This window comes from Micropterus dolomieu, linkage group LG22 (genome assembly GCF_021292245.1).
Source record: "Micropterus dolomieu isolate WLL.071019.BEF.003 ecotype Adirondacks linkage group LG22, ASM2129224v1, whole genome shotgun sequence".
Taxonomy (NCBI): Eukaryota; Metazoa; Chordata; class Actinopteri; order Centrarchiformes; family Centrarchidae; genus Micropterus; species Micropterus dolomieu.
The window spans coordinates 25,321,567-25,341,126 of NC_060171.1; the positions used below are offsets into that span (position 1 = coordinate 25,321,567).

General features: G+C 40.8%; 1 protein-coding gene across 12 annotated transcripts in view; it reads left to right on the forward strand.

Moving 5' to 3' along the window:
- Positions 1–19,560, forward strand: part of mical3a (microtubule associated monooxygenase, calponin and LIM domain containing 3a) — a 96,694-nt gene that overhangs the window by 14,279 nt on the left and 62,855 nt on the right. For 8 of the 12 annotated variants that reach the window (XM_046038015.1, XM_046038019.1, XM_046038017.1 and 5 more), the window contains exon 1: positions 14,270–14,438. The exons of 1 other annotated variant lie outside the window; for it this stretch is intronic. The gene's annotated coding sequence lies outside the window, so the exon portion shown is untranslated. Of the gene's footprint in view, positions 1–14,267; positions 14,439–19,560 lie in introns of those variants that run through there. 3 more of the 12 variants (XM_046038023.1, XM_046038024.1, XM_046038025.1) reach the window with 2 other exon arrangements.

Here is a 19,560-nt window from a genome sequence, read left to right on the forward strand (position 1 = left end):
CATGACGTCAATGAAATCAAAAATGTTATTTGTTTAATGACCAAACACCTGCAAAACTAATGACATCCCTGACAGCCTGAAGTGCACTTTGCGTTTAGTGCTAAGTAGCAAATGTTAGCATGCTTACGTGTTAAACCAAGATGAACATGCTGATGTTACCATTAGGCTTAACGCAGTCATAGCATGGCATGGCTTTTTGGACTGCACCTCCTAGAGGTTGTGTCACTCAGTGTCACCACTGCTCTGAAGTCACTGGATTATTTTTCTTTTGAAGTTTTTTTTGGTCTAATCAACCTTAAAAACCCTAAATGCTGATCATGTTTTATTACCCTATTGTGCTCTCAGTGATTAGTTGAATGTTTCTATCACTCAGCCCCAGATAATCCCATCTGATCTCAGTATAGTATACATTGTAGGTTATGAGAGGAGGACTAATGTTTGTAAAAAAGTGTCAGGAGAGCTTAAAGACTGAGGCTTTGTCTGTTTGATCCCTATCTTGGAAAGTGCAAAAAACACGTGGTGGCAGTAGGGTGAATGAATGGCTCTAAACATCTTGTCAAGGAGTGACAAAGCAGTACAAACAGCAGAACAAAAGCAGTTTTGTTCTTTCAGAGATAAGAAATTAAATTGCTCTGCCTTCCTTTTGATACGATTTCTATTTAAAACCTACCTCTCAATGTCATGTTTATTCAACACATGGTTTATGTAGATAATGTTTCTTCTCAGATTTCCCGATAGGCATGTTTGCTTTACATGATTGTAGGCTGTAAAGTGGCGACAGTTGCAGATGCACAGTGTGTGTGGAGTTTCTGCATGTGTGGCTATTTCGACAAGCTGCATGAAGTGACGCAGAATGCACAATAAACACAATGCTGTGCGTTTGTGTGTTTTGGTCAAGAGGTGGGGATGGGCCGCAGAGATGAGCTCTCTGTTCTCCCGGCCTTTGTATCATTACAAGAGCTCTTTGTGCCAGCCAGAGATCACATGTCACAATATTTGAACAGCTGCAGACGATAGTTGTGTGTTTGCTCTTTTCCATCGACACAGAGGGCAGAGATCTGGTTTGATAAGATGAAGTGTGAGAATTTTGAGAGCTGAGCAGTGAGAAAAAGAGAACAAGATGCTATGCTTTGGGATTGATGACTGTCTTCTCTTTCTTTATTTTTTTACTGTCTGAAAAGTAATTCATCAGAATCTATAGTTTAGAAGAAGAAATGTTTTTTTCACTCTGTTGTTGATGATTTTAGAATTATATATACACACACACACACGCAGAGATGTCAGAGCAAGGGGGCTGCGAAGTAGGGGGGTTCAGGGCCACCTTTAGCAGTGCCCAGGAGTTGAACTGGCACCTCTTCAGCTACCAGTCCACACTCCGTATCTTTGGTCCAAGCTGCTGGACTTGATCCAACAACCCTCTGGTTTCCAGCTAAGTCCTTATGGACTGAGCTACAGCCCCAAATAAAATGTACATTTACGATACACTACACCACAGACCACAATACATTACCAGCATTGTATAATAAAATACAAGATTGGGCGCTGTGGTGGTGCAGTGGTTAGCACTGTCGCCTCACAAGAAGGTCGTGGGTTCAAACCCTGGTTGCCCCGGCCTTTCTGTGTGGAGTTTGCATGTTGTCTGCGTGGGTTCTCTCCGGGTGCTCCGGCTTCCTCCCACCATACAAAGACATGCAGGCTAGGTTGATTGGTGTCTCCAAAGACAAGTCTCCTTAGGTGTGGATGTGAGTGTGACTGGTTGTTTGTCTATGTGTGGCCCTGCGATGGACTGGCGACCTGTCCAGGGTGTAGCCCGCCTTTCGCCCGATGTCAGCTGGGATTGGCTCCAGCCCCCCTGTAAGCGGTTGACGATGGATGGATGGACGGATGGATGGAAATAAAAGATTAATATGTTCACAGTAATAAACCAGCAAAAGAGTGACATATGAGAATCTGCCCCAGAGTGAATAACTGATCAATTTGTTGCTATAAGACACCAGTAATGGATCCTGTTAGAAACCCTGTTAGAAACCCTGTTAGAAGAGTCACTGACAGATCCCTTCGTGCTGTCACTTTTCACTTGCTCCATTAACCCAAACCTGTCAATATTAGAGCTGTGAAGATGACTCTATGACTGATCTACACTTCTACTGCATGTTCTTACTGTGTTGTGAGTACATTGGACCAGTAAAACTTTAAATCTTTTTCTATTATAATCTTATTGCCCATCAATAAAAGCACTTCAATGTGTAATACTAATATAAACAGTGCAATAAAATGTAGTATAGAGCACATCAGTGTGGTGGTAGTCACGGGACTTTCAGTGTGAGGGCTACAGTCTAACCTAGGCAGAAAGAAGTTGCCAGTTTTTGTCTCCACGTGTACTTTTTAAATTTTGAAATAACTGATCCCTCCAGCGACCTCCACCTTGCAGACATGTCCTGTTGTGTTATTGACTCCCAGAAACAAACTCAGAGCCTGAGGGCTGACCGCAGGAGGCTGCTCTGTAGACGTGCAGCACAGAGGGCTCTGAGAAAGAAAATCATCAATGCAGGAACTAAGACTGGCACAATCCCAGTGTTTTCAGTAATTTTCAAGGATCTGAACATTGTACAGATGATGGGCTTGTGTCTAATGTAGGTCACAGTTATTGAAAAAGAACTGGTGATAAGAGCAACAGAAGGTAAAATACTGTATAAATTTCTTGTCTCCTGAAAGCAACAAGAGAAGTGCTGCTATTGTCGCAATTGTCAGCTTCCTTCAACAACAGTGATCATGGATAATAGTGGGCACCAACTACGGGAATGTGTCTGTGTGTTTTTCTGTATGTGCCGAGGTATTAGTTGTGCATGAATGCGTTTGTGCATGTGTGTGTGTCTATGATCTTAATGTAAAGGGTTGTTTGGGTTCTGTCCTTGGGCTGTGTTTGTGAGTCATTCTGAAAGCTGCCGAGCGTGACCATCATGGCCACTTTGTATCAAGTTCAAGACTGGACTGAAACCATGACCTCAGCCTTTTGGGGATTGCTGAGTCAACATCTGCCCATATGTGTTGCAATTATAATGCAAAGTGGGGGTCGAAAAATGAAAAACTTCATTGTTAGATGAACTGCACAGTCTGGATCTGTTTTCACATTATAAGTCAAGGTCACGTTGGGTTCAAGCACTTTGCAGCTTTGGTGCAGAATGAGAAAACAGCACTACTGCTCAGCTTATGTTGTGATAAACTCAAGTTTTTGATTACAAATGGACAAAATCCTCCCGCAGACGTCTCAGTGTGGATCTCTGTATAGGGGTTTGTACTGAGTTTGAGGTCATGGTGTAAAGTGTGGCTGAGCTCTGCATTGTCTTGCAAAAAGCTTTGTTCAGGACTGTGTTTACTGACTACAGATTACAGTTAGCGCCTGCTGGCAGGGAAATGGTCTGATCAGGCTAGTAAGAATGCAGCAGCTTCATAGTTGCTTTGGGAAGAGAGGGGTGGGATGGGGTGCATGGAAAAGGGGGCAGAGACAGGGACAGAAAGGGCACCTTGGCAGTGCAGAACAGAGTACAATTAAAATTCTGGTCTGGCCACAAGCACACTCTGTTTGGAGTCTCTGTTTGGGAACTACTTAACTACTCTCTTTGCCGTGCTTGGCAGGTAACCTCGGATGACACACTACTTTGTAATGTTCAGAATTCACTTTCAAAGATATTATATTTACATCACTGGGCATTAGCCACTGTTACAAAAGCAAGTATATGAGAACATTTTGTGAATGAAAAATTAGAACATACATAAACTTCATGATAAGAAAATAATCACACAAATACAAATCAATGAGATAAAATTGACCCAGTAGGGTTTAATAGCACAGGTGCAATGCTGGGTTAACTTAATTAATACCAATGAGTTGTTTTGACAACTGTTGTTTTGAATATTTATTGGACAATGAATTTACAGAGGTGTATTTAGATGTCTTTTCTTTGGGCTGACGGCCTGTCAGGATGTAATCTGCAGATGTTTGTGGTGTTTTTATATTTTCACTCAACATGACACAAACTTGCTCTTCAGCTTCATCGAATGTTAACTTTTTTTTATTAAAGCCAAATTATTATGAAAAAACATTCTCTTTAATTTGTTTATATTTTTAGCAGGAGAGAGTCATATAGAGTGTCAGAACCTCTGTATGACCATATTCGAATATGTGCAATAATAAAGTGTGGAAAATATCTAAATATAATACATATTTCCCTTAAGGAAAGCATGTGAGCTTGAGTTTAATCAGTTGAATGTTACTATGACATTGCTGGACCTGTGATGTGTCTAAAAGATGTCCATTATCATAACTAATGAAGTTTTGTAGTGAGGGCAACAGCTTATGCTTCATGTGGACTGGAAAGGCTTTCTGTTGCACAGCATTTAGATTTTATCCCAGCCATCATGAGTTTTTTTTTTGTTGTGCTGTAGCTAAAGGAAATTAAATTAACCATCCAGTAAACATTCATGCCTGGGTAGAGTATAACCTTGTGGTACGCTATAATTGAATGTATTAACGGTTACGTGTGTTAGTTTTAGTGACATATAGTGGTGAGGGTTGAGAAAAGTCACTCATCGCTCCCCTCCCTCTTCTAAGCGTGTAGAATAGCTATGGTGTCCGACACAGGACAAAAAATGTCTGAGAGTAGCCAGTAGCCAAGAAATGATATTTACTTAATTATTCAGTAAAAACATATGCTATTGCAAAAATTATTGGTTAATTGTTATTATTTTATTACACAACAGCAACATCAAGCCAGAAAGGGCTTCATACTCCTACAATACATTATTTTACTGTACTGTAATCATGCATTTAGTTACATCTCGGGAGGGTTGGCTTATCTGGACTAACGTGCCAAGTAAATGAAGAACATCTCAAAAACTATTTCATCTAGTGCAAGTATGACCACTGACAGAAAATGTAAGCCTCACTGTTTCTGCACAACAATCCATTGTAAACCACATAATACATGAAGTTTACAAAGGCATTGTCAGGTGAGGATCAAGGCTCCTCTCCACTTTCTTACGAAAATGTCTTTTTTCATTTTTTGAAATACAATAGAAACACAAAGTAGTTCTGATAGCCACGATTTTAGCTTGTGGTAAAACGGTGCAATGTTTTTAATGGGCATTTACCCTGTTACCCAACTTTGTCTGGCTTCATCATGTTTTCACTACTTTGGCGATGAAGATTCACGCTCCGTCGGCTTGTGCTAAATAATACATTTTCCCAATTTCACTTCAGTTCTTACTTCTAATAAACCAGACGACAATTTAGAGACTGTATATTATTATTATTATTTCCCATACTTCTTTTTTGTATGCATTCAACGTAGTGACGAGCTTCTACGCCTGCCAGAATTATACAAGAAGAATTATACAAGAAGAAGAAGAATGTAGTGACGAAACAGGCTATATAGAGCCATTTGTCCGTTTTCAGCTACTGTAGAAACATGGCGACACAACATGGCGACGTCCATGAAAGGGAGACCCATGGTGTATGTACACTGAACAAAATTATAAATGCAACACTTTCATTTTGCCCAGCTTAAGGCACACCAGTGCAATACCCATGCTGTCTGGTCAGCTTCTCGATATGCCACACCTGTGAGGTGGATGGATTATCTCGGCAAAGGAGAAGTGCTCACTAACACAGATTTGGGTTCAGCTCATGATGAATGGGGGCGTTTATGATTTTGTTCAGTGTAGATAGAAATGTCTCATTCTAAGGTAATAAAAACATAACAGTTATTTTTCATTATGTAAGGTCTTTATACATAACCAAAAACATAGTTATGGATCTTATATTGCATTTCTGTCAACAAATCCTCAGAAATATTACACAATGAACCTTTAAACCATCTAATTCCTTGGATTTAGATGCAATTACCCAATTTTGCTCTGTTGTGTTTGGCAGGTTTGTACTCTGCCAGTGTATTAACTTCAGTATGTCAGGCTTGTTAGTTGATCATATTAAATTAAGATTAAGTCCTATTAAGATTACTGCCTGTGGAAGGGGAAAACAGTATGGGTTAAACAGAAATCCAGCATACTGGGAGAGAGAGAGAGAGAGAAGAGATCATGGGCTGTTGGGAGCAGAGTTATAGGCCCTGTATAACCAGGAAATGTGTTTATGGTCTGTGTTTGCTTGTAGGCATATTTGGGTGTATATATCAACACACAACTGAAATGGAAATTTGAGATGGTCTCCGAACAGACAGTGTAAGCCCAAACTTTTTTTGTAAAGTCTTAGCATGTATATGGTATATTTTCCCACCAAGCTGTGTTGTTCCCTCCAACTCAAAATGTTACATGCTTGGCAATATCTAAGCAAACAGTGCTCTGGATTCTTATATTGGCCAGGAAGGTTGCCATGTTAACTGATAATTTTTAATGCCTTGTTTGAGCCCCCCCATGGGTAAGTGAAGTGATTTAAAGCAGGCTGCCAGTCCAGTCAGGGATTGGTTAGTTTAGGTGAGTTCTCTGAACTCTGTAGTTAATTGGCTTACATTTTCATGAGGACAAAGTCACAGACACAAACCAAACTCATTGTACACTATAACTGCTGACAGGCCTTTTTGTGCTATGTAAGTAGATTTAGCATTGATTAAAATAGAAAATAGAGTGCTCTGTATTATGTTACACATTGAGTGCTGCCTGTTTGTGGAGGTACAAGAGTGCATCCGAAGCCCTACAAAGACCACTCATGGTTCTCCTGCTCTCACTGTGTCCACTGTGAGACAAAGATTTGATCAGTGAATTAGTGCCTGTTCATGTTGTTTGTCTTCCAGCTGAACTATGGAAAGAACATTTCTCTTGATGACTACAAGGTAGTGACTGTGATAGCGAAAATGTGTTTCCTATAGCAAAATGCATCCTGTATAAATGACAACCTGAATAGAATACATGAATGGGTCGGTTCAGTTAAAAAAACAACACATTTTATCATTTAGCCCTTGTGTTTCATTGCAATACAGATGTTTGTGCCCATTTTAATGTAGATGTCTTCTGGTTCAGGAAGGGGTTGAGACAAAAAGGTCACAGCTGTCACTTCTGACGCTTTTCTTCTAGGAATTGTTGGATTTATAGCCCACATCAGTTCACGGACACAGTAAAAGGCCAGCAGTGTGAAAAATGGGTCCAGTGTGGCCGCACCCTGACCACTGCTGCTGTTTCAGTCGTCACACAGCCCTGCTCTGAGGTCTCCTAAACACATAGAGTTAAATTTAGACTTACTGGCTCAGACTGACCACAGACCTCCTGAAATCTAAATTCATTGTCTGCCCTTTCTATCCTCTGCCACTGTTGGTCGTCGTGTTTTCATTCAGTAGCTTCTGTTCAATGTCTTTGATTCCTCTGTTGGACCCCCCACCACCACACACACAAACACCTCTCTTTCTCTTCCTATCTCTCTCTACCCATCATGCTCAGGGGCAGCCTACTGGAGCTGATTTACGTAGTGTTTGCACAGGGTTTGCCCTCATCGCTCTGGAGGAAATTAAATGTTCAAGTTACAGCACTGGCGGGGTTCATATTACCTAAAATACTGATGTGATTCTGGGAGGACCTGTTTCAGTATAATTGTTTGGACTGAGAGAATTCATTGTGTTCATCTGTAGGTGTAAATACTTACCTTCTATTTGAAAGCTGTACACAGCCTTCTGCCTGCCTCAGCGATCTGTCTTTTATGTGTGCTTCCTGGTTTTCAGACATCATATTTAAATATTTTTGAGCATTTGCTGGGTTCAGTTAGTGATAGTGTTTGTGTGTCTCTACCAGTATGCACTTGTTACAGAACAAGAGAAATCATCCACTAATCCTCAGATGCATGTTCATTTCACTAATTAAGCATAAAGACCAGAAAATTCTGTTGTTCTCAAATTTAGCTAATCAATTTGACCAACACCGGTTGTAGCATTCTTTATTTAGTTAATATATGTCTTCATTTGATACTGATAGTGGACAGAGACAGGAAATATGGGGAAAGATAGTAAGGGAATGACATGCAGCAAATGGTCCAGCCAGCCGGGAAACATCTTAACAACTATTGGGTAGATTGCAATGAAATTTAGTGCAGACATTTATGGTCCCCCAAGAAATGAATCCACCAGCAGGTCACAGTTTTTCTTATCCTGTAAAATATCCATCAGCCTCAGCTGTACTTTGTGTTAATTAGCAAATAGCAGCATGCTAACACACTATAAGATGGTGGACATGATAACATTAGGCACTTGGTAAACATCAGTGTGTTAGCATGCTGACTTCGGAATTAGCTCAAAGCACTGCTGTGACTGCGTACATCCTCACAGAGCTGCTAGCATGACTAAAGACTCTTAGTCTTGTTGGGCTTTTGGACAGTTTGGTGTTAATAAGTGGATGTTGTACTGCTAAAAGCAAAGTTTCCACGTAGTGCTCTCATTGTTTTTCTCAGGTTCTGCACACTACAATAAACAAATAAGAATGAAATTGTACCTCTGTGCTGAAATACTGCACCCATCCTGTATAAATTAGTGTCAAATTCTTCCTAATATGTTGTTTTACTAATTCTGGAAATTAAGTGAGATTACCAAGATTTTCAAAGTGTGTGGTGATATCTGAAATAAAGCTGATTGCTTCATAAGTGGTTTAGCTTGATTCATAAAATGTCTTTACTCAAATACCATAATATTATCACACTGTCAGATTCCTGGTTTTATATGTGCTCTAGAAAAAGACTCAAAGAAATAAGCTGCTCTGCAAATCTGCTCTCTCTCTCTCTTTCTCTCTCTCTCTCTCTCTCCCCTCCCTTGCAGCCTTGTGCTCTCTGGCCTGTAACAGGCTCCATGAACATGATGAGATCGCCTATTAGTATCACTGCTCTCAACATCGCCTCAGCCTATTCACATGAGGATTGAGAGGGCAGAGAGTCATGTATATATGACTTGATGGAACTGGAGAAAAAAAGCATGTGACTCAATATGGGGTATTTGCTGACATGACGTTCTCTGGGATTCATTAACTTGGGCCTATGTACTGCCATGTTGTGTCAGTCCTGCCAGAGAACATGGTTTAACCTACAGTCTGTCATAACTCAGACCACCATGCACACATGCAGGCACATACATGTAGACATAGACACTGTTCCAGTCCAGCAAGACCTAGTATTTACTGCATGAATAACGCATATATTAAACTGTAGAAGGTATTATTATATACCTAATATATTTAGTTATTTTTAGTTACAGTAAAAGCTTCTAACAGTCTATTATCTAAATGTGGTTTAACAGTGCTGCACTGACAGTTTGAAATCAGCTTGTAATTTTATAAACAATAATTGTTTATTATTGTGTGTATTAACAAACCTCTGTCCCTCTCTCATCAAACTGAACAGGAAGGCAAGAAGATGCTCGACACGGCGCAGTATAAAGTGTCCTATGATGAGTAAAGCAACTTGTGACCCAAGTCTAATGTTTTTGATGAGAGTGAATAACACCTTTATGTGTGCAGTGTCTGCTGGGTGCAGAGAAACAGATAGCTTTGGAGACAGCTGTGCATGTTTTATTCATAAAAGCACACTGCCCAGTTATAGCATGAGAAGAAAAAAATATCTGCATAATGAATAGCCCTGGTTTCCTTTGGAGCACGATTTCTGACCAGTTCCGACAGCTTCTGTACTAGAGTAGATGGGCTTAATAGAAGAATCAAGGGCAAAATGATTTCCAGAAAACACATTAAAGGCAGTTTTAGATACACAATGGAAATAAGCTAGTGTGTGATTTTTGTTGTATTTTTCATTTTAATCCCACATAATATTTTGTTTTATTTTATCAAAAAAATCTATGTAAACACAGTCCAGAGGAAGATGTGTATTTCTTAATTGGTGTGTGTAATTGCTGTGTACTTTGAATGTAATGACACGCCCCAAAGATGGCAGGTGTCCGGTTGAGCAAAGTTTCCAAATGTCAGTATCTGCTTTTTTTCATCAGTAAATGAAAGGTACAAATATGTCTCTCTACATTTGCACTGTATAACAAATTGGTCAAAACTGCAGAAAATAAAACTACCTAGATGGCCACCAACCACTCAGAATAACTGAGACGTAATTTTTGAATTGCTCACCACCTTGCAGACGCACATGGCATCAGCTCAGAAAAACCAACATTACAGATTCTCCCACAACAAGAACATTTCTCATCTCTGGCGGAACTGGACCAATCCCAGGCATTACACAATAGTCTGGACAAGAAGCCTGGACCATGATTACTCATGTCATCCTTGGGAATAAGCGTGAAATTGACAGAGACCTACTTTCCCTCAAATGGGATGTAAAAGACCCAAGTTCTCTTTCTGAAATCTTTTTAATGCCTCAATGAACATGGAAAGTTTTGTTTTTCTCTTTCACTCAACAGCTAAATGCTGCTTTCATTGCTGCTGTTCTTGTGCCAAGTTATTCCTCAGCTTTCAAGGCTGTAAAAAGCTTGTAAAATGTATGAAAGCAGGGTGCTTATCATTATGCAATTATGGCCCCATAGGCTGTTCTGCACATGCCCATGGTTAGAATTGAGGAAATACATTTAGGTCATTTAGTTGTTATTAGCAGGAGCAGATTAGCAGTCTGCCTGTTGATTCTATGTTTCTGTGAGCAAAAATTCCTTTGTTTACTGTATGAATGTTTGCGTTTGCATGCAGTATGAATATTACCGTGTCTGAGAGTGAATAGTAGCAGTTATGCATCTGTCTGCAGTGCTATAAATAGCATCCCTGCTGTCCCTGTAGCAGAAGTTGAAGTGTGGTAGGCCAGCAGGTCAAGCTGCTAGATATGGGTGCTCTCATATGTCTTGTTGTGTTCCATTTCTTCATCCTGGCCCCTAGCAGTTTAGAGTGCTTTTTAGTGGCAGCAGCAGCATGGCAGATGAAAACAAACATTGGGGGAGCAGCTGAGCCAGAGCCTAGCCCGACACTTCAGATCAACAAGCCAGAAGTGCTATAATCCAGTCAGCATGCCCGTAAGTCAGTCAGTCAGTCAGTCAAGGAGAGTCATCTACAAACTCCACTTCAGCTCAACCCCACCTTAAAAAGACAGCCATTGTGTCTGTGTGTGCTTGCAGGCGGCCTGAGTGAGGATCCCTCCCATCCAGGAGCCGGTGGGTGTGTGACATCACAACCCCACCCCCTTATTGCTCCCTCCTTACTTTCATGCGTCAGACCACTGAGCGCCCAGGGAGATGTGGTCACGTGAGATCCCCCCCCCCTCCCCCCAGTCTTGGTTACCATGGCAACCAGCACTGGTCCAGGCAGCATCTTGCAGTTGTGGGAAGTGGGGGGGGCACAGAAAGAGACGGGGAAAGGGAGGGAGGAAAATAGAAAGCCTTTTGGATTTCAGCTTGCGCCTGTCCTCTATCTGCACAGTCAGTGAGTACTTTACCTTTATTGTCCTCTTTCATCTGTTTTATCATCATCAGGTGAATGAATGGAGATTTGATGCAGCCTATTTTCATCTGTGTTTGATTATGTGATATGGCAGATGCCTTTGAAGATTCCTGGGATGACATCATGTGTAATTCCTTTGTTGTGCTGGCAACGTGTGCAGCCTGCCTCACCTTAGGTAGACAACTCTTTGTCTGCATGCTTGAGTCAGCTGGCTAATGACAAATCTGTGTTAGTGAACATAGACGTGGCAGGAAGCAAGGTGCTCACTCAAATTAGAGGCGGTTTCATAATGTGGCGAAACGCTCACAGATGAATTGTGATCCCAATCTCAGTTTTCTTGTCTTCCTTGCTGTTCCTCCAAGTCTTCCTTTTGCTCTCTCGCTCCTTTTCACACAGGCGGACGCGGCTGACATCCTGCGTCCCCCTGTGGTTTGTTTAATTATCAAATCTGTGCAAATTCAACTAGGGCAGCTTGTTCTGATTGGAGACCTCGTATGTGTAATGTCCTTGTGGTGGTGGAGACAGCGAGATTTCCTGGCTGCAGTCCTCTCACAGTCAAAATGTTGCTGTTTTTAATTAGCGTAGGCTTGAAGCTCATATTAGTATCACAATAACATGTGAGGGATGTGATGCAGCAATAATGTTTTCAATTATGTCAGAAAGGGCTACATTTTTTATTATGCATATGACCTTAAATGCAGAAATGCCTTTTCATCTTTCAACTCAGTGACTAAGTGACTAATGTGTTTAATAACAAAGTTTTAAAATCATTATTTTGAGTTACAAAATTCACTGTGTGCTACAGGAGGATGTGAGACGTTGCATGTGTTTTTTACCGCCCAAAGAGAAAGCATTATGTAACCCTCATAATAAGCAAGTCTGGAGCTATACTAATGACTATTTAATTTTCTACCAAAGACAGACATTGCCTGTGAACGAGCATCACAGTATTTGAAGTAAATAACATTTCACTGCTGAACCAATCCTATAAAACCAATCCATAATAATCTGGCTAGTATCTGCAATCTCTTCTCTTATATAGGCTATAGCTCCATTAAATATCCCTGTGTTTTTACTTCTTCCCTACTATACATGTATGTAGGCAGAACAGATGTGCTGAAGATATTTCCAGTCACTTGTCAAGTGATAAACGCTCTGTTGAAGGAACAAAAATGATGTTGTAGCACTGATGCATTCCACGTGGCTGAAGTTTACACACTGTCTTTGTGAGGGATTACAAATGCAATATGTCTCTGTGTGCTTTCAAAAAGCAGCCATGCAGGCCTATCTGTCTGGTGACAGGAAGGTGTCCGCCTTGCTGGATGCTCAAGAGGGAGAGACCCGACTAACGTGCAGCGAGCTGATAGTAGCAGTAGGGTTCCTCCTTCCAGCAAAGCCTGACAAGGGCTCAGCACAGCATTGTAATCAGTAGATAATATAGATAAAAGACTATTTTTGATCAAATTGGATGAACTTTATCTTGAGTAGTCACATTTTGAGATTTCACTGCAGGCCTGTGATCCAGTTGTTGGCAGTGATGCAGTTGAAGCAGCAGTGACTTTGATAGTTGAGTGGGTTTTACCAAGGGCCTGCATGTCATTGACCTTTTCTTCTGAATCAGCCAAGACACTTAGGATAATCATTACAGTTTTAAATAGTTAATAGTCAGGATTGCTTGGCTGTTAATGTACACAATATGTTTTTGTAGTAGGAGTATAAGCCTTGGATTGTGTTGTGATTGAGGGGAGAAGAAAGCAGTGTATCAGTGATGCATATTTCTGTATGTGGGAAGCAGCCAAAGACTCACTATGCTGTTTTCCATGTGATGTCTTGCCATTTGAAAGCGATTGTTTGCAAACTCATAATTTTCCCAAGTTGTAATTTTAAGTGGTTTTCCACCAAGGCAAACTTCAGCCCGTCTAAAACCACAGCAGAATCCATGTCTATGCTTTGTTAGAAAACAAACAAATGGGCTTTGGAATTCAATGGGAATGATATTTTTCAAGATGCAATACAGTGGAAGTCTGTCTGCAAGTTTCTTCCTTAGAAACACATTGATACTGAGGAAATAAAATTTCAATTCCAATAAAAATACTTTGCCTATCCTTTCTTTCCATGCTGCCTAGCCTAATTCTACAGAGGCCATGCTGGGTGCCACATAACTCTAATTTCAATACCAACATGAAGTTAAGTGATACATTAGTTTAAGTAAGCTCTTTTTTCATAAACTTATCAAAAAAGTGGAATTTGAGAATGATATCAACTTGATTGTTATCACTCATTGTTCCGTGGATAGATTATAAATAAATTATAATTCAGCTTGTGTAAGGGCCATCAGTTGTTGACGTTTACCTGTCTAAAACGTCACATGTGAAGCTAAATATTTATTTAGGGTGCACAATCACACACGAGGTAGCAAGGACTAGGCTACTTTACAGTAAATAAGGATTTTAATGATTTAATGATCGGCTGTCATATAAAACCCGGCCCGCCTTCCCCTGTTGTGTAAACCAGTTCTAATGTTTCTGACACCATGTGAAGGCAGCAGTACTGCCGCGTCACGTTGGAAGAGACCAATCGGATTAAACTGTGTTAAAACACGCAGGCTCACTCCAAGGAGCAATGGGGGTTACTCACCTCAAATATTCAGATACTTTCTAGCATAACGCAGTTTCGTCTCAATAAGCCCACTTATGTTCTGCTGTAATCTTTTGTCAGCACGGAGCACAGTGAAAATAATACGCAGACGATGTTTTGGGAATGTGTTGTTATTTATAGACTTGTTCCCGCCCCCCCTCCTTGTCGTCGTTATGGTTTCGACCGATCCCTCTCTGTCAGTTTCAAGTTGCGCCTTCTCCTCTGCTGTAAGGCTGTCTGCTCTGGCCTGAACAAGCATCGCCCACTTAAATAATACACCAAATACTGTGGATTTTACCGCGAAATCTGGATCTGCACACGGACATGGATTCACCCTCGCCATATACGAGTGGATTATAAACACGCGGGATTCAAAGGTAATGTCCCTCCCGGTCGCTTGACAAACACGGTGTAATTTCGTTACCCTGGGATCCGCGGACTGCACCTCTGCACGTTTGGGAATGTCACGGTCCGGCGGTTTTAATAGAGCAGCTAACGATTTAACTGCGCGGTCCTGTAATAAATCCCACGTTTGTATCTGCATGGTACACGCGCACTGCTGTAATGGTACATTAGTGGTCATCTGCCAACCCCGATTTTAATTCATTGTAGCTATCAGCCTACAGATCTGAAGGGATAGCCTGTGGAATGTGGTGGCGATATTCACTCCCAATCACTTGTGTTGAAATGTCCTTATCTTGGACGAAATGATGCAGTCTAAAAGCTGTCCTTATTTTTGTTTATTGAAATGGCAAGGGCACCTTATAATACAGATATGCCTTTTTCACGTCAGCAGCTTGACACCTGAGTATGTGAAGAGGCTGGAGGACTTTTGACAGTTTTTTTTGTAATTACAGTCACAGCTGAACTGGAAAAAGAAGCAAGTAAAGGATAATAGATGTTTGTATATGCCCTGTACCTGCTGTAAGCAATGCAACATGTACTGACCAAGGCTACCTGTGTGACCAGGACAGTGAAGAGAAACATGACCAGTCTTTAATTTAGCAGCTCGTTTTCTTGCACTTACAGTCACAAACTGAATCAAATTTATGGGCAAGGCAGGCAAGCAAGCAGGCGGCTGGTGATGATGTTGTGGTTGAGTTTTGGGGGGGTAAACTGTTGTGTCCACAACACAGACCAACACTTGATTTGTGCCCAGAGGTCTTTCATGTTGTATGTAGGCATCATGTCAAGTCCCTCAAATACTGTTACTGATGCATGATGTTATTTAATGCATCTGCTTTTGGCCTTGTTGACCCCAACAACAATAACAATACCATATATTAGTCCAGCTGACCCAGATTGGTCCAAACATCAACACAAAGCAACAAGAGTCAGTCTGTGGCTAAATGGAGCGGTGGGGACCTGACAGGCGCCTTGACAAATGCTCTTATCCTATCTCAGTGGGGGGACAGAGCATTTGTTCTATTGATCAGTGATACTGACCTTTGTTCTGTCAGCCTCGTTTTTAGGCTGTAGCAACTTCATCGCTAGACTTGGGACATCTTCTCTGAGGTCAGAGAGTGTTAATCTGGATGTGCAAGCTCCGTTTAGCGGCGTGTGTTATCATAACTCACTGTTTTCCCTCCGAAGAGATCAGGATGTGGAGCAGAGAAGCAGGAGGATGTTTGCTTTTTGGCTGGCTCAGTGCAAGGAAGAACTGGAGAAGGCTGTAGTCTGGCTTTCTGGAGAGGAGCTGGGTCAGACTTTTATAAGTAACCTCTGGCGTGCAGCGTCCTCTGCCACACTGGTTGTTAACTTCGATGCAAAGATAGTTTTGTATCATTCTGACATTACAGTTTTATTTATATATAATTTGTTTTTGTCCCCCCGCACAAAAACAGACATAGATGCAGCTCTGGATGCTGCAATTAATCCATAATAAAGAATTTATCCTGTTTGAAGATGAGTCATGTTGCGGAGGCAAAACACCATTAAAATGCCCTTTCCTTGTGGTATGACTCACGCATAGGGCTGGGGATATGGCCATAAATGTTATCAGGATAAAACATTTCATACTAGTCGATGTTGATAATGATCACGATAAATGTCAAATCATTATTTCTTTCAAGTTTAAAGGCTGATTTTTTGCTCCTGAGTGAAAGTTAAAGAAGCCAAAGGGTTACTTGTGGTTTTTAACTATTCTTTATGGTCAGAAATGAATTAAATTGAACATTTATTGAACATTTGTTAGATTTATATCGAGTGAAATAATTTTATCGCCCAGCCCTACTCATGCTAAATACTCCCAGAAGCTACCCAGGATAAAATGAATGAGGCTGATTTGAGCACATTTTATCAATACCGTCTATACCATGCGCTGCATCCGTGGAAGGTAGTTGAGGATGTGTAGAGGGAAAAGTGAAGCGGAGTCACTCTGACCTCACAGGGAGAGAGCGAGTTCCTGTCTGGCTCTGACCCCCACTTCTCACAACCTTACAAAGTACTATGGATTTGGAAACGCACTGCTAGATGAAAGGGCAGATGGAAGGAAGTCCTCTGAAGGCAGCTCCTGCTGTGTCATGAGTGGCTGGATGTAACCCAACTGTCAGGATTTTGCCAAGAGGTCTGTTACTGTGGTTGAATCATCAGAAGCTCACCGTCAAGCCAACATGTGTACTGTAGCAGGGCCAGCCGCCAGTAAGTCCTTAAAAGGCGAGATGTAACTAGAGGCTGATGCCATGTTGTTAACATTTTTAGGGTTATGTTCTACACCAATCACTTAGTGTAAGGAAATTAGTGTATTGAAGGACAATTACCGTGTTACTCCTTTAACTGTGTCCTTTACTGAATGAGGTCAGTATTCTTAAGTGTTGAGTCAGACAGACACTGTAAAACCAAGAAGCCATTAAGATACTGCCAAGGGTTTTATGTTACTGTTTTCGGAATTAAATATATCTGAAAGTTCAGAAGTATAAACTCAAGACCTATGTGAAGATATAATTCACATTACTGAAGTTTTTGAGCTCCTGTATGGGCATGTGAGATGGTTGATGAATTGTTATCTCCTTCCTCAATACATCTTTAACTTAAAAATACGGCATCATACAGCTCACATTTGGAGGACTAACAGCCAAGCCACTGGTTGAAATTGTGTGACTACTAAGTATGGCCCCAGTCCATTTGCTTTGGTAATTTCTCACAGCTTCGGATTAAAGACTTACTTCTTGGCCACATCTTCCACCTTGCAGGTCCGAAGTAAGTAGGCCAGTAGGCCTGTGACAGATGCATTCCTGAGGCCAGGCCAATGAGACTGTTTACATTCTGCCAGTCTGCTGACCCTTGAACACTATAGCAGAGCTGCTCAATCTTACTTTTCCCACTGTGTGTGTGATTAATGATTCTGATTGTCAAAGACTACATTTATTTAAAACACAGGTGTGTAGAGGACTGTAATACAAAGTTGCAGTTTTTCCTGTGTGGCTTTAATATAGTGTTGTAGAGGCTCACATGGTGTCTATATGACTCATGAAAGGCATCTTGTACGTGCCATTTGTCATGTTTCAAATCATTCCAATCAAAGTTCCAATGAACACTTATCCCAATTATCGAAGGTTTATGGTCTTGTTAAATGGAACTTGCTTTATTGCAATCTATTACTCATGGATGTCTGAATAAGAAAACTTGCATAGACTTCACTTGGTAAAAAACTTGGTAGCCTATTATGTTACAAGTCGCGAACATGCTGGATGGTCATGATGCTGGCTCAACATTAGGATGTCTATCAGCCATAGTTGCACCTAAACCTAACCATTTTTTACTTAAACACTGGCTACTCAAATAATTATAACTCAAATAAAACTTTGGTTACGTGACTTTGTCTAAACCATGTCTCCAATAGATGAGAGGGCACCGACAACCAGGCTGCTGTTGCCTGATAAACGTAGGCCTTACTGTAACTCGTCAGGTCTTATTCTGACACATCTTTATTTTCTGAAACCTACATAACAGCTTGTCCTATTCAGCTATAAGGATTCAGGAAGCATCCAACAGCTGCTCAGCCTATAGCCGTTAACCTTCCTCTCAGGCGCTTTCACTCCAGTAAACCGTTCATCCCTCTAGAGACCACATCATATTTCACATTCACTCGGTTCTATGTGGAGGAGCCGCGGGGCCTTGTTATCTGCCTATCTGGACAAGAGGCGAATTCTTCTCCGGCAGCCCTCGTGGAGAAACAAGCCCACTAAATGTTCTTTCCCCAGAAGAGAGTGAATAAACCTACATGGGTCTGTCCTGGTCTTTTATTCACCAGAGTGGTGCTGGAGGGGTGTCTGTGGGTTGCCAGCTTCGACCATAGTTGCCCTTTTACCCCTTGGCTTTAACAACATCTCATTGAAGCACACGTTCAGTGCGCTTTCAAATTGACTGCACTTCCTTAGGGCTGGGCGATATGGCCTAAAGATAAAACCTTCCATGACTTACGATTTTCTTTCTTAAAAACAAGTTACAAAAGACAAAGGAACTATTCAGGTATATTTTTGTTAGTTGTTTGGGTGCAGACACTTTGCAGAGTCCAATCATCTGTAATAAAATGCAGCATCAAACTTGTGAGTGACTCGGGGGAAGGGAAACTTCAGCAAGCTGTCAAGGATCATGGGCAAAACAATAGTTTTTTTGCCATTATTGCCACCATTATTAGCTCAAGCCTATGTTTTGCTCTGCATAAATTAGCCAGACATGTCCTCTGCTCATAGACAAATGACATATTTAAATACTTTTTCTTACTTACCATTGGTTTAAGTGACTGCATCTCCTGACAGAACACCACGGTTGAATTTAAGTGTTACGTAACGAGTTGTTGTCAACTCGAATAACTTTGACTTCATCTCTCTCTCCTCTGCTCCGCTCTGTGTGCCCACACAGAGTCATGCTGCTGCTTTCAGCTGTTGTTCAGTCACTGAGTTTAAATACAAACAGTGGAAAGTATTGGAATTAACCAAGTTAAAGTGAAAATCAATTTTTTTTAACTAAACCATAAATTTAAATTAATTGAAAATTAGGGCTGGGCAATAAAACGATAATGATAATTATTGCAGTATAATTAATAACAATATAACAAGTGTTATCCAAATATTTGATTTAATTCATTAGAATCACAAACGAATTAGCACTTAATTTTTCTGTTCAGATGTTTATTTTGTTGAGGAAAAGGGACTGAAAAATAGAGCTAAAAATCGAATTTTTTCATCAAGTGTTTGTCAGTATAGTATAAAGTATAGTTTAACCATCTGGCCGTTCAATTTTCATTCTGGGGCAAAAATTAGCCTTTAATCCTGAAAAAATAATGATTTGACATTTATCAAGATAATTATCGAATGATATGAAATGTTTTTATCGTTATAACATTTTTGGCCGTATTGCCCAGCCCTGTTGAAAATATAGATTTATTGCCCAGCTTTAATATCAGTATGGAAATCTAATTGGAGTTATGCTACAGTAGCTGTCTAAACCACTTTCCCAACCACTAGGTGAAAGGAGTTTTCCTTGTGGATGGTCGAT